Source organism: Montipora capricornis, chromosome 9 (genome assembly GCF_036669925.1).
Source record: "Montipora capricornis isolate CH-2021 chromosome 9, ASM3666992v2, whole genome shotgun sequence".
Lineage (NCBI taxonomy): Eukaryota > Metazoa > Cnidaria > Anthozoa > Scleractinia > Acroporidae > Montipora > Montipora capricornis.
In genome coordinates, this window is record NC_090891.1 from 976007 (window position 1) to 991006 (window position 15000).

Consider the following 15000-nt stretch of genomic DNA (forward strand, 5'->3'; position numbering starts at 1 on the left):
TGGAAAGAGTGTTCTTCATTATGCCAACCAAACGCTCAAAGAAACCACCCCACCACGGTGCTCGAGACATGTTAAACCTCCACTCGATTTCTTTGGTGGCCAAGTAGTTGAATAGATCTTCATCCTTCTGTAATTTGGTTAGCCAGTTCTTCGTTGCTTGGACAGTCTTTGCGTTATCGGTAACTATCGTGGCTGGCGAGCCTCTCCGGGAAACAAACTCCTTCAAGCTTCTCTTGAATTCTCCAGCAGTTAGATCTTTGCTAACCTCTGGTGCTGGTACATGTGAACAGCGCCATGTGCGCCTTTCCGGTTTCTTTGTTTGTAGACTTGTAAAGTAATGCTCCCGCAAAGTCTATGCCAGTAACACTGAACGATTCTGTGAATTCCACCCTAAATCTAGGTAGAACGGACGTTGGTGGAGCGTGCAGCGGTCTCAAGCGATACGTCTTGCAATGGTTGCAGTTATGTTGGACACTATTGAGATGAAATCTTAGCGTTGGACTCCAAAACCTTTGTCGTGCTTTACTTATGGTTGCTGCAACTCCCCCGTGCGAGGTTTATAAGTGGTAGTGCTCAATTATGCGTCGAACTAATGCCGATTTAGGGGGAATGAATATTGGTGTATAGCCCGGAATTCTTTCGTTGCACCTCACGATGCCGTCTTGTTCTGTTTCCAATCTGAGGTTGGAGTTCATGGCACACACTTTCTACGTGATGCCAATCCATATTACTTCTGCTTCTTTGATCACCGATTGAGTGACCGGCCCTTATTCCCTCTTCTTCCTACAACCTTCTATGAAACGCGTCACATACGACGTTATACGCAAAAGCTTCCAGTAGGGATACTTGCTCAGAAGACGCTCTGACAATTTCTTAAAGGTCTCTTGAGACAGTAATAACACTTCTCTCTTACGGCGCTCATCCTTAGCCTCGTTAGTTTCCAAGATCCCTGGTTGCTTATGTCTCTGTGCTTCTTTGGAAAGCCAGCTAGGTCCTTTGAACCAAATATCCTCCAGCCTGTCTTTTGATGATCCTATGTCGCTTGGATTCACAGTCGTTGGTACAAATCTCCACAACACATCTGTAAGTTCGCCAATTTTCCCAACACGCTTGCGGATAAAGGTGGTCCACGCTCCTCGATTAGCCAACCAATATATGACTCTCATATTGTCCACCCACTTGTGGTACACAGCGATAGGGAAGGAAGGCAAATCTCGGCTTATGCTGTCTTGATATTTTTGTAAAGGATGTGCTGCTACTAGTTCCAGCAGGGGAATTGACATCTCATTTGGCGTTATTCTTGCTTTGGCTGCAAGTAAGTTTTGGTCCACTGACACCGAGTGTTGGTAGGCCACAATGTACACTGCAGCATAAACAGCAACCTTGCTTGCATCTGAAAACCCGTGAACCTCATGATGTGTCCTGTGAACTGTACGTTCACAGCGTGGGACGGTCACATTGGCTCTCTTCGTAAGTTGGCTACCCAGGCTTCTGCATTTCTATTGGCACCTCCTTATCCCCGTGTAGTCTGAGGTGGCACACTTCACCAAAGATCAACTTTGCGGATATGGTGACTGGTGCACTCCAGCCAAGATGCTGTTTATGGTCGAGATGATTTTTCTCTTCGTTTATGGCTTCTCAACCTTCTGCTCCTTCTTGTTCCACCGGATACCAAGTATCTTGCTCTCCTGTCGGTCTCGTAGTAAACTTCTGGTGTACGTTTCTTCTCTTTTGTTGTCTTGCTCGCTGGAGTTGAGCCTTTCCTCGTCACTGTGCCACTTGTCAAGGGAGAAACCGCCTTCTGGATTGTAGTTGACTCTTCTTTGAACTTCGCTGTATCTTCTCCTTCTTCTTCTTCGTATGTAACCTACATTCGTAACTTCTAGAAGTGACTTCGTCATTGCTGCAAGGTGTTTCTGCAGCCTCGCCCCCAGGATTTAATAGCTTGATGTGGCTCCGAATTTGACTTATGTAAAAAGGTATTCGGTAACGATTGATCAGCTAGGTTGTCATACCACATTATCCGTTGAGCATCTCGGTCTTGTTCGTTCACTCGAATTTGAAGAAATGCTTTCCTGATATCAACCATGATGCAAAACTTTCGCAGGCGGTTGCGCAGAAGAATGTCAAACAGCAGTGGCTGTTATGGGGGTCCTGTTTCCAGGCAGTCGTTAAGGCATGGAGTTTGTGAGTTCGCTCAGGCCAAACAATCGTAGAAGATCCTCATTTTGGTAGACTCTGCCTCTTCTCAGATCACTGCTTGGTGAGCTACATAGACCGATTGCATAAATGGCGGCCAAAAACGTATTCTTTTGTTTATGTGCTAATTAGACTCACTAACCTCGCTCTCGAACGACATTTCTATTGTATTCTGTCCATGCAAACGAGGCTAGTGAGTCTAATTAGCACATAAACAAAAGAATACGTTTTTGGCCGCCATTTATGCAATCGGTCTATAGTGTACGACCTCCGCCGTTTGATGCTCATTCAGCTGTTCTATGATCCTATCAGCAATTTGTTGTTGCATTATGTTGTCATACTCATCCAGTCTCCCCATTTTCTCCTCCTTCCTTGTAGTACTATAGAGTCGAGCTAGCGCCAAGTTCATGTTCGTCGGTAATGGCATATGTTCTACCTTCCAGGGCAATTTAGTCTCGTAGTAACCCTTTTCGGACTTGACAAGCTGCTAGATGAAATTCTCATGGACCATTGTATCTTTTCTTGTCTGTGAGACCAAGCACATCAAGAGAGCACAATTTCTCGAACTCTTCTTGATCCGTTGATGAGAGGAATTGCTTCTCTGCGCCAACGTCCACCGCAAGCTGCCGACCAAAAATAGTCCAACGGAGCATTTTGAACTCTGCACCTGGGTCTTTGTCTGGATTACTTCCTAAGATCAAGGGCTCTATGGTCCGTACTCTTTGATAATCAGCCGCGCCAAGGATTGAAGCTATGATCCTCGCAGTTATGAACGCAATTTTACAATTGCGTAAAGAAGCCTGAATAAATTCAGGACTTCAACTTGATTTCATATCCTCAGTTCATACATTATAATCCATTTCATATATCATTTCATTGTTGATTCATTCCTCACGGGAACATTGGAAGCCACAAATGACCAGCTCCCGACGTCACTGGCTTCATAGCTCAGTTGGTTAGAGCGTCGCACCGGTATCGCCAGGTAATGGGTGTAAGCCCAGTTGGAATCCTGAAATTTGCAGGCTTCTTTACGCAATTGCAAAAATTACCTTCATAACTGTGAGGATCATAGCTTCACTTGATAGATTGAACTTTTGTCCCCTCTTCAATGAAAGGTAATCCCCTGAACCGGGTAATGGCGGACTTTTGAATTTGGCAAATTTGTCAGGACCTCTTTCTCAGCGTTAATACACTGTACTTCAAGGGAAAATCCGTCAACCCTCAGCGAATTTATCGTGATCTTGCACACTTTGACGTTCTTTCTGTTGGTACCAAATACCTGCTCTATGCAACGCTCTTCTTTCCTGGTAGGTTTCAGGTGGAGTTTAGTGATGGTGTAGGTGCACAAGTAAGAGCTCCCAGATCCCGAATCAAACATCACTCTAACCGCCTCAGTTCCAACTTTGGCCAGAACTGTTGGGTGTAGCGTGCTGGCGTGGCTCGTCAGCAAACTCATACTCGTTTATAAGGTTAGGTTCTGTATCGAGTCGACTGTTAATCTCACTTGTTCGTAGATTGAGGTGTGATGTTTCCTCTGGCAGTTTCGACATCCTCGCGCATTTCACTGTGTTACTAGATGCCCATTCCTGTACAATTGAAGTACAAGGTTTTTTTTCTGCAATATTGCTCTTATGTTGGCAACGTCCAGCACGCTGGCACAGTTGGTACTGGAGTGTTGGTCAGAGCCACTATAAACGCAGTTGGGATTTCGGCTGTATTTCGGCCTTTGGGTGTTCCCGAGTAGCACTTTCTCCTTTTCTCTTCTCCAAGACTGCTGTCCATGGGCGTCTTCCTTCCTTTTATGTTCACCGCTGGTCTTCAAGGGGTTCCGTTCTACGTACTTGAGCAAATTTTCGACCTGCTCCTCTAGGCACTATTCTTCCCGCTCGTCATCTTTTTGTACAAGTACATCCCGAACAGGCCCAATCTTGTCCATTAGCGTGTAGACCATGCTTTGAGCTGTAGGTATCCTTTTCATAGTAATGAGTGCGTACAACCAGGGAAAGCTTGTTGCAGAACTCGTGTACACTGTGAAGTTTGTGGACGCTAGAAGGAAGTTCTTCCAGTTCTTTATCAAGGCTCTGTGGACTTTTGAATCCTTCCCATACGTGTGCTCAAGGATACGCTTTGCTTCTTCGTATCCATGTAGCTCTGCTCTGTGAGGGTCATAAGATATCATCCCTCGGCTTTCCCTTCACCAGCTCTAAAAGGTAATTAAATTTGCTTATTTCAGCTATTGACGAAGCATCCACCTCCACTGTAAACTGATTTCAGAATCTTAACCAGTCTTTGTAATCTGAAACCTCGTTCCCAGGGTCTAGAAGAGACCCTGGTTGGAGCTAGTAACGAGTCTCCCAAAATCTAAGTAAGGAGAATCATCAGTTTTGCTTAAAAAGAGTTAAAAAAGAAAACGAAACAAACGCGTTACAACTGTTTTACATGATTGCCGTGTGGGAATCCGAAAGGTCAGCTACTTGCTTGATTGTGCGTTTGAACTGCCCAACAGAGTCAGCATTTCTTGAATATTGGGGCAAATTTTTCCACAAACAGGCCCCGCTATAACAGAAACTTCGTTTCAAATAATTAGTATTTGGCAAGGGCAGAGTAAGTTTACCTTCTAAGTTTCCCAAGTAATCTTCAGCATCTCGTTGACTGAAAAGGCGTTGAAGGTATTCCGGGCCAAGATCGTGAATTGTTTCACATAATTAGTGCTTTTTGTTTTTTACGTCCAAGAGACAGCTTCTTCCACTTAAGAGTATCGAGAAGGAGGTTGGAGCTCGTATCAAAGGGTAATTGAGTAATTACCCTAGCTGCGCGATTTTGTGATTTTTTCAGCTGATCACTTCACTGGCCACTTAAGCAGTCCAAGACAGGACTGGTAAGACACAAGGATTTAGTGCGATCTACTCTCCTGATCATTTCATCACAATTCGTATAACAACCTTGTCATATTGAGTGTTTAATCTCTGCCTAGATCCAATTATCATTAACTCGGTCTTAGCCACATTTAACTCAACCTGTTGGCTCTCAGTCAACAGTTAAGGTTACTCAGTTCAGGAGTTAATGCTAGTTTAAGCTCTGTTAAAGTTTTTGCAGTTAGGATTATATTGGTATCATCAGCGAACATTCTCGGGGAAGCCTCCCGGAGGCAGTTAGGAAGATAGTTAAGACACGTTAAAAAAAGCAAGGGACCTAATATGCTACCTTGCGAAACCCCGCAAGTAATAGTGCGAGGAGTTGACAATCTTCTATTTACATAACATCTTTGGGTCCGTTTGCTTTAGGTACGATTGAAACCGATAGTGATTGTTGCCTGGTCGGCCCCAAAGTATGACATCTTGCGTAAAATAATTTCATGGTCGATAGTGTCGAATGCCTTTTTGAGGTCAATGAAAACGATGCCATTCAGGAAGCCATTGTCGATGTTAAAAGACCAGCTACTGTATTTTTCGCCTCAAGCAAGGCTGTAATTATACTTTGTAAGGACCGGACCCCGACTGGCAACTTGATAGCAGTTTATTGACATTTAGGTAATGATAAAATTGGTCATAGACAAGTTTTTCAAGCACTTTTGAGACCACTGGGATAACGGAGATGGGGCGATAGTTATTTATGTCTGATTTTGAGCCTTTTTTAAGATCGGTGTCACCCTAGCCAATTTCCATTCAGTTGGACAGATTTCCGTGAGGATTGATTTCGTAAATATGTCTGCTAGTGAGGGTGCAACAATATTGGCTGCCATTTTTAATAACTTATTCGGGATCTTGTCAAGGCCAGTGGGTTTCTTTTAATCGATTTTTTTCAATAGGTCGAGAACAATGTCGATACTCGGAGCTTTTAGAGAAAACGAAATATCAGAGGGCAACAAGAATGATTTAGCGTCAACTTCTCCAACCGGAATACCACGAGATAGCATTTTCGCAATGTTAGTGAAGTGCACATTGAAAGCTTCCGCCATATCATCGGCGTTATTTATAGTTCTATTATTAGCTTGGATTTCCAAGATATTGGATGACTTACAACTATTCCGTGAGCTACGCCTGTTAATAAGATCCCAAGTTTTACGTGGATTGCCTTTCTTAGTTTCCAAGTTTTCAAAAAAATATAGTTTTTTAGCAAGTTAAGTTGCATTAATCACCTGGTTCCTAGCCCGTTTAAACTGCTGCCACGTGGCATGATCATTTGTAAAGATCGTTTTCTTTTTAAGCAAATCTCTTCTACGCATTATGAGCAATAATTCACTCGTTATCCACGGAGACCTCTTGTTAAGATTTTTTTATTTTATTTTAGAGGCGCGTGTTTGTCCATGCAGCTGACAAACAGTTTTTCCATTCTTGCCACATATCATTTGGATCAGAGTGCGAACTAACATTCCTCCATGGTATGTGCTCGAGATCATTTCAGAACTTATCTTTTTGAAAGTTTCTAAACTGCTGCATTTCGAATCTGGGAGATTTTAAAAATGTTTGTTGAGGGAGGGGTGGCAGTGAAGGCCTTTTCATCATTGCGAGGAAGGGAATCAGAATGCATTTGATTTTGTGGCCAGACGACCATCGAGAAAACGTTTCACGGCAAGGTTTTGAATGTACTTCACATGGAATTCGACGTGAAAGACAAAAAAGTTGTTGTCAAATCGATCAGTCGCTATAGAAGATATACTCGCATCGTTCGAATGTTTGTGTGTCCGTGAGAAGGTTCGAATTTAAACTTCAATATTTGAGCAAGCTTAAGTGAACAGTCGAAATCAGTCATAACGAAGGGTTCTACTAGTTTGCGACATGTTTAAAGAAAAGAACGCTTTGTCGTGAAAGAAAACAAGAGTAAGTTTTATCCATGGAAAAAAACATTTCGGCAATCGATCGATCAGTCGATGTCACGTTTATGTTACGTATCGATCTCAAACTAACTGTTCTTTTGATTTTTGTTTTTCTTTCGAGTGTTCAAGGTGATTCCAAAGTCGCATGCTTGTTCAGCGAGGAGACAGTCTTGACTTATTTATATTTCAACAACTTCTTGTAAATTGTCGCTGTTATGTTTTTGCAACTGCACACCGGGCTTTAGTATTTCACTAAAAACATAAATTGCGAAGTACATTTTACCCCAATAAAAAAAACATTTTATCAAGCAAACGCAATGTGTGGTGAATTTTTATGATAGTGTAGTGTATCTTCTGTAGAAGCAACTTTAGCTACCAACGAAATCTTTATTGCGAAGTTTAATCGCCGTTCGACATCGAAGGTCTTATGTATGGTGGCCAACAACTGTCACGGCAAAAACAAAAACCTAACGGCCAAATCAAGAACCTCATGGAACAAACAAAATCCACGGCAAAACCAAAAACCTCACTAGTCAGCGAGCAAATCTAAGGTCCCGTGGGAATCTTGTGATGAAAGCAAACCACTGGTCAAGAAATCTTCATTGGGACCTTAGTAGACATGAAAAGTTTTGGTGGCAGCTTTTCAACTTGCTGAGACATGATTTATAGGCATTCAAAATTCTAACGTTTGGAGGCCCGCATGGAAACGAGGCTGGAGTAGAAAATTCCTTTTTCCTTGCATAAACACACACCGTTGCTTACCAAACTTTCCCACAACACAATATATAATTCGCTGCTCTTGATTTATTTTTCAGTAAATTTGTATTAAATTGTTTGTCACGATACCTTGTAGCCTGGCAACGAGGCTGCATTATAAAAATCGTTATAATTTCCATATACATAAACCGTTAATTTACAAAATACCACTTTATGACGATTAATGCGCCTGGTTGATTTAAGTGGGTTTTAATCAAAATAATATTTGCGTGACCCGATAAACATGGAAACGACGCAGAGAGAGAGAACTTCTACAAGTCACGTAAATTTCGCGAATAACCTTGAGCAAATCCTTGATTGCTGCAACATTAGACACGCCAAAGTTATTTTACGAGTGATAACGTGTATAATTGTTGAATAAATATACGAAATATTAAGAGTTATCTACCAGGAGCCCATCAGTGGGAGCCTCCAACTGGCTTCCCTACGTGAGGCAGCGTTTTTCCTGACCTATCTATTTTTAGAAATAACTTTTTTGAATTTGCCGCGCGAATTCAAGGTGTTCCCTAAGTGGTCCGCATGAAGGCGCGATCCAAGATGGAGGCTCTAAAGGGGTTCTAAAAATAGATAAGTCAGGAAAAACGCTACTTCATAGAAACAAAGTTGGAGAGGGAAGCTCCTACTAATGGGCTCCTGTATCTAGCTACTCAGCACTATTTACAGTTCTTCGGGACTCTAACTCTCATCCTCACGACTTTCGTCCTCGTCACTCAGAAGAAGGTCGTCGTTTTGCTGGTTCTCACAGTCAGTATCATCGGAACAACTACACAAGTCTGTACAGCCCAGCTCTGCGGCACTGACATCGATTGGATAATAATAATAATAAATAATAATAACTTTATTTATATAGCGATATATACAGAAAGCTCTATATCGCTTAACAATCACAAATTAAAAACTATACAAAAGAAAAAACTTAAAATGCATAAAAAGATAATACACGAAAAATTAATAATAAGTTGCTCTGAAATGATGCGTCTTTAGTCTGTTCTTAAATACAGAAACCGACGGCCTAAACTTAATGTCCATGGGTAAGGCATTCTATAGCCTAGGAACCGCAACCAAAAGGCCCTGTCTCCATAAGTTTTCAGATGAGTCTGAGGTATTCCTAGAAGACATTTGTCGGTTGACCTTAGATTCCTTGATGGTTCATACCGCACAAGTAAGTTACTGATATACACAGAGGCTAAGTTATTTAATGCTCTATAAGTGAGTAGCAAAACCTTGAGTATAACCCTCTGCTCGACAGGCAACCAATGTAATTTCTGGAGAATAGGACTGGTACGCGCAGCCTTAGGCAATTGAGATACAAGGCGCGCAGCACAATTCTGAATGCGTTGCAATTTTTGAAATAAGTACTTCGGGGACCCTACGAGTAGCGAATTACAATTGTCCAACGGACAGATCACAAACGCGTGAACAAGGATCTTCGTGTTATCAACCGTCAAATACTCGCGAATCCTGGCAATATTTCTCAGATGGAAAAAGGCAGCCTTTCAAACAGAGTTCACATGTTTCTCTAGAGATAACGTCTGATCGAAAACTACTCCTATGTTCCTGGCCGAGACGGAAGGACACACACGACAATTCCCCACTACTATACTGTCTAAAGATGGACAGGACCGGTACCTAGAGCTTATGACAAGCAATTCAGTTTTGTCTCTATTTAGCTTAAGTTTATTGCGGGTCATCCGGTTGTCGGTCTCTCTAACACAAGATTCAACCCGGGAAACGGAACTAACCTGATCACCGGCACGCAGGGCATTCAACGAGAGATACAACTGGCTATCATCAGCATGACAATGAAACCCCATGTTGCATCGCCCCACAATACCCCCGAGTGGCGAGACATAAAGTCAGTGCAGTATCGGTCCCAGCACAGATCCCTGAGGCACACGGCACGATAAGGAACGCGTAGCAAACCTAACACCCAGAATACAAAAAAAGTGAGATCTGTCGCTCAGGTATGATCTGAACCAAGCCAAAGCTGAACCACGTAAACCAAAACGACGAGCTAACCGGTTCAAAGTATTGAGTGATCGACCGTATCAAAAGCAGCGGATAGATCCAGTAATATATAAATAACAGCCCTGTTCCTATCAATATCAATAGCTATATCATTGAAAACTTTAACCAAAGCGGTTTCGGTGCTATGAAATTATTTAAGCTGACTGCACAATCTCATCTAAACAATTGTTGGTGACATGCTCGATCAACTGAAACGCTACCACCCTTTCAGTGAGTTTAGACAAAAACGTAAGATTTTAAATCGGACGAAAATTAGCAAAAACCTCAGAATCAAGGTGGGGCTTCTTCAGGAGAGGATTCAGCAATGCAAGTTTAAACGATTCTGGTACCACAGAAGAGCAAATAGACTGATTAATTATCCTATTCATAACTGGTAGAAGCATCGAAATACATTGTTTCAGAAATGAAGCAGGGACAGGATCTAAAGGACACGACTTAATAGTTGACCTGCCAATTAGCTGCGAAATATAAGAGGACGTTACAGACCTGAAACTAGACAGTGTAAATTGATCAGAAAAGGATACATTGTAATCAAGATCCAAAATACTGTCAAATACTTCATCAAGTGCATTGCGAACGACTGCTATCTTATCACCGAAAAAGTCAATAAACTTATTTGCCAGATCGGTATCAGATTCACAAGTTGAAGGATAATCCACAGGCGTGTTCCTGGGGAGTAATTTACTTACTGTATTGAATAGAGTTTGAGAATTGCTACAATCCCGAATAGTGCCAGAATAGAACTCCATTTTAGTAGCCTTGATCACATTGTTCACCTTACGGCTCTGCTCTTGGAATCTAAGACGATCACACCCGAGTTTTGAGGAACGCCAACAACGTTCCAAAGCTCTACGACATCTCCTCTCAGATCGAATTTCGTCGTTGTACCATGAGGCGGTCGGCCGAAGTGCGATTGTCTTAGTCCTCAGAGGAGCATAAGTTTCCAATAATGACTTCAATGTGTTGTTGTGTTTGTTAACAAAGTCAGAAAGATCAGACGTTTCAGCATCCCTCACCAAACTGGAATTCTCAAGGTCGCGACAGAACTCATGAAAGTCGATAGCACGGAGCATTGCTCCTTCGAGCACTTGCACTCGACAAGTTGTATTGTATCCTCGAGAGCTGGTGCTTTTCATTACAGGTATCCACTCCTCGTCCTCCATTGCCTATCTATAATCCCTCGGTGACAGCAGCACGGGATTTGCAAATAGCCCATTTCCGATATATTTAGGCGCGTAAGACTGGTAACAAATAAGGACGCGAAAGCGAGGCTTGAGGGAATACGAGAGAAGGGTAAAAATAATGTTTAAACCGCTGTAAGCATTTTGGAATTTCGTAGAAATCAAGAAAAAATGGAAGAACGATTTGATGGGAAGAGCGTTCCTTGGCTAAAAGATTTTTTAACAAAGAGAGGGATTCAGGTGAGTGAAATTACAACGGATCGATGAAGACGACGAAGACACCTCAGACGTGATAACTAGTAAACTGAACACTGAAAAGGGCGCAATACCTCGCCCGGAAAATACCCAGAGCTGGAGCTACGATTTTTCTAAGATACCTCCATTTACTTTCGCTGATTTGTATACTTACTTGATTGACTCTGGGGCAGTACACCCCTGAGAATCTCAAGTACTTTAAGAGTCTTCTTGGATACAAGTTATTTTCAGATGGTCATGTTCAAGATTGCATGATGCATTGTGTCCACGACATGAGCTACACTTCATTCAAGTTCAAGGTGTTACCAACGGAGAGGTCCAAAACTGACGAGAATAAACAAACCTACAATGCCTTTATAATCATGAAAGACTCTTGTGTAGTTAAAGATGGATTTTGCCCTTGTAAAGGGGGGTAAGTATATGCTTTACTTAAGCAGACATTTTCATCCAATACTGTGGACTACTGTACATAGATTACATAGATTACAATGTTGAAATGCGGTGGCTGGTAATGTTTGGAGTGTTCCTCAGCGCGAATGGTGGGTAGTAAACTTTGCTATTTGAAATTACTTTGGGAAAATGGTGGGGGAATGGGGAGAAGGGAAAGAAAGACATTTTATTCTAAATTTTGTACTGTTTTAATCACCTTTCATCCCAGATGTAAACTTAACAATCCCTTCATTATATTGTTTTAATTGCTTGTAGATTAGATGGAACATGTCGTCACATTGCAGCTGTGTTGTTTGACCTAGAACATACTGCACGTATCAATGATGTAAAATCCTGCACATCAGGTCAGTGCCAGTGGGTAAGACGAGCAAAGCCTAACACCAACTCTTGTTCATTGCATGACCTAAAGCTTACAAAGAGTGAATATAGCAAACAAGAAAAAGCATATGCAGATATCAACAACTTTGATCCAAGGTCAATAATACCTGATCCTGATACACTGAATAGAAAACTCAGAGAGGGTTTGCAGCAGGTTTGCAGTAGTGCTGTTGGACTTCATGTACTTTCTCACTGTCCACCTCCAACTGTTGATGAAGATATTCTACAATCTTTCATTACTTTGGATGAAAATATTGAATCTGATGAAGAGGTAGAAGCTATTGAAATTTTCTCTATCTCTGACATTAGAGATAACTTTGTCTCTTTACACAACATTCAAGTCAGTGCTAGTGAATCAGTTGACACTCAGTTAGTGTCACAGTTTTTTGAAGCCATTTGACTTACTCAGCAGCAAGCTGACATGATAAACGAAAAAACCAAGGGCCAAGGGGAGACTGAATTCTGGGTAAAACAGAGGGTTGGAAGGCTCACTGCTTCCAACTTCTATAAAATATGTCATCTTAGAGAAACTACAAATAGAGATAACACATTAAAAGAACTTCTCAATTACTGTCCACGGCCATCAGAAAGAACACCAGTGCAATTTCAGTGGGGGCATGATAAAGAACAGGCAGCTATAGAGTTATACAGCAAATAAATTCAAAAAAAGCACAAAGGCCTATGTGTAAATAAAAGTAGACTTGTAGTCAATACATCATGGCCACACCTAGGAGCCAGTCCTGATGGTATCCGATGTTGTGAGTGCTGTGGTAAGAGAGTAGTGGAGATCAAAGGCCTGTTTTCAAAAAGAAACCTCCCTCCGCATATAGCAGCATCAGAGTACATCATTAAAGTAAGCGGAAAGTACAAACTGAAGACTGAAACAAGATGGTACTACCAGATACAGGGGGAACTTGCCACGACTTGTTTGAAGATTGCAGATTTGATTATATACACAAACAAAGGAATTCTAGTTATAGAAGTGGAGTTTAATGTGGAATTTTGGAAAGCAATGCTGCTAAAATTGACAGACTTTTACATTGGTTACATGATTCCAGAATTACTGACTCAAAAAATACTTCAAAAACTACCATGATTGTTAAAGAAATATAATAGAAACCAGGTCGCTTAAACTAAGTTCTAGTTAACTTTGAAATGAATGACAGGTTAAAATGATTTTAAACTAGTTTGATTTGTATTTTTTATTGCCCCGAATATATTACCATTGTCTGTTAACAAATAAAATACTGATCAACCTAGCCCAAAACCATTTTAACCTGAAATTCATTTTATACAAAACTACAACTAGTGTGTCACATTCTATTCTGTATGGAAGTGATCTAGTAATTAATTAATTAACTCTGTTACATTCAGCAAATGTCAAGGGGGCTGTAGTTGCTTAGTCCCCTTCCCCTCCCCACCCCCTAACAATAAATGTAAGAACTGTTACAGGTTGGCGATCTGTTTCAACTTGTCATCATTATTTTAAAGGTCTCCAAGATTGACAGTTCTTAATCACTGATGTCAATTCACCTACTTTAAAAATACATTCCTACAACAACAAAGTGATTCTGGCTCTTCAAACTGAATACAAACTTAAAATACTGTCAATAGCTCCTACTTGGCTAAAGGAGGAAGAAGATTACATAATGAAGCACGCACAATGACCTCCTGGTCAATTAACTTTAACGATGCTAATGGGATGTTTCCATGGAAAATTTTGAATTCTTTCAACCTCTCAGTTGCTCTCTCAACATGTATCCTCACTTTTGCGATTGAACTTGTTTTTTTGCGAGCCTTTCTTGACAATTATTTACCTGAGTGGAAAATTAAAACTCTAAATTAAACAGTGCTCTAAAGCGGCCTGTTCTGGGAAGTGGGGGTTGTCTACTTCAATTTTTTACCCAGGTCCACACCCTTGATATACCACTTTTGCCAGAAACGTTACCCCTTTTAGATAGCTTTGATAGAAAATGGTACCACTTTCACATACCTACAGAAGGATGACTACATCTAATTTACCTCTACAGTATAATCAGCTATTGTGAGTACCCCACGCCCTGCAGGGGAAGTGTGGGGGCTGGAGATGTATATGAAAAAAAAACAATAGAGAAAATACCCATTCTAGGGATAGCAAGAACAGGATTAATGGTTACCTTTACTGAAAGGGGGCACGTTGAGTTTTACTCCTTTTTTTGTCAGAAGATCTCTGATTGTAAAACCCCTGTCCGCGATGACTTGATCTCCCTCTTCCAGAAGGTCTATCAGGCCACTTTCTTGAGTAACTCGCCGATCGCTTGTGCTCCCAGACCATAATTTGGAGATAAAAGAAAAAGCTCCAGATGGTGTAATTCCTACTAGTAACTTAACAGTATTGTGATGTTTGTAATCCCTCCGAGTGCCCTTTTGGGCACTTGGAGAGGAAGGCTTCTCAATAAAGAACTCGGTGCAATCGATAATGACGCGTGTACCTGGGTATTGTGACTCTTGGTACGCTCCAGGAGAGTGTAAATGCCATCCAGAGCGCTCGAGGTCAATTGATGAGGGAGCTGAACTTGCTTAAGGACAGTCTCTTCAAATGCCGATACATTATTGGGAATCTCAAAGAAACAAGAATCTTTTGTTATGAACTTTGACAAAGTCGATGGCGTAATTCACGACATCAATTGTAAGATTGAGAAAATGGAGCAAGGCATAGCAAATAATACCTCCACGATTAATTCACTTCATGAACGGCTCTTGGCTTTGGAGCGCTATTCAAACCGGCGAAGACTGCATTGCCACTCTAGGAAAAATAATTTCGAAAGACTTAAAGCAGAAACCTGCCATCGAGAACGCTCATCGTGTTGGTCCGTCCAGAGAAGATGGCTCTCCACGTCCAATTATCGCAATATTTTTGTACCGTCCCGATAGACG

At 41.5% G+C, this 15000-nt stretch overlaps 2 pseudogenes; one reads left to right on the forward strand and one right to left on the reverse strand.

Moving 5' to 3' along the window:
• Nucleotides 1-15000, forward strand: part of LOC138016643 (uncharacterized) — a 32881-nt pseudogene that overhangs the window by 13003 nt on the left and 4878 nt on the right.
• Nucleotides 13702-15000, reverse strand: part of LOC138016103 (uncharacterized) — a 2919-nt pseudogene continuing 1620 nt past the window's right edge.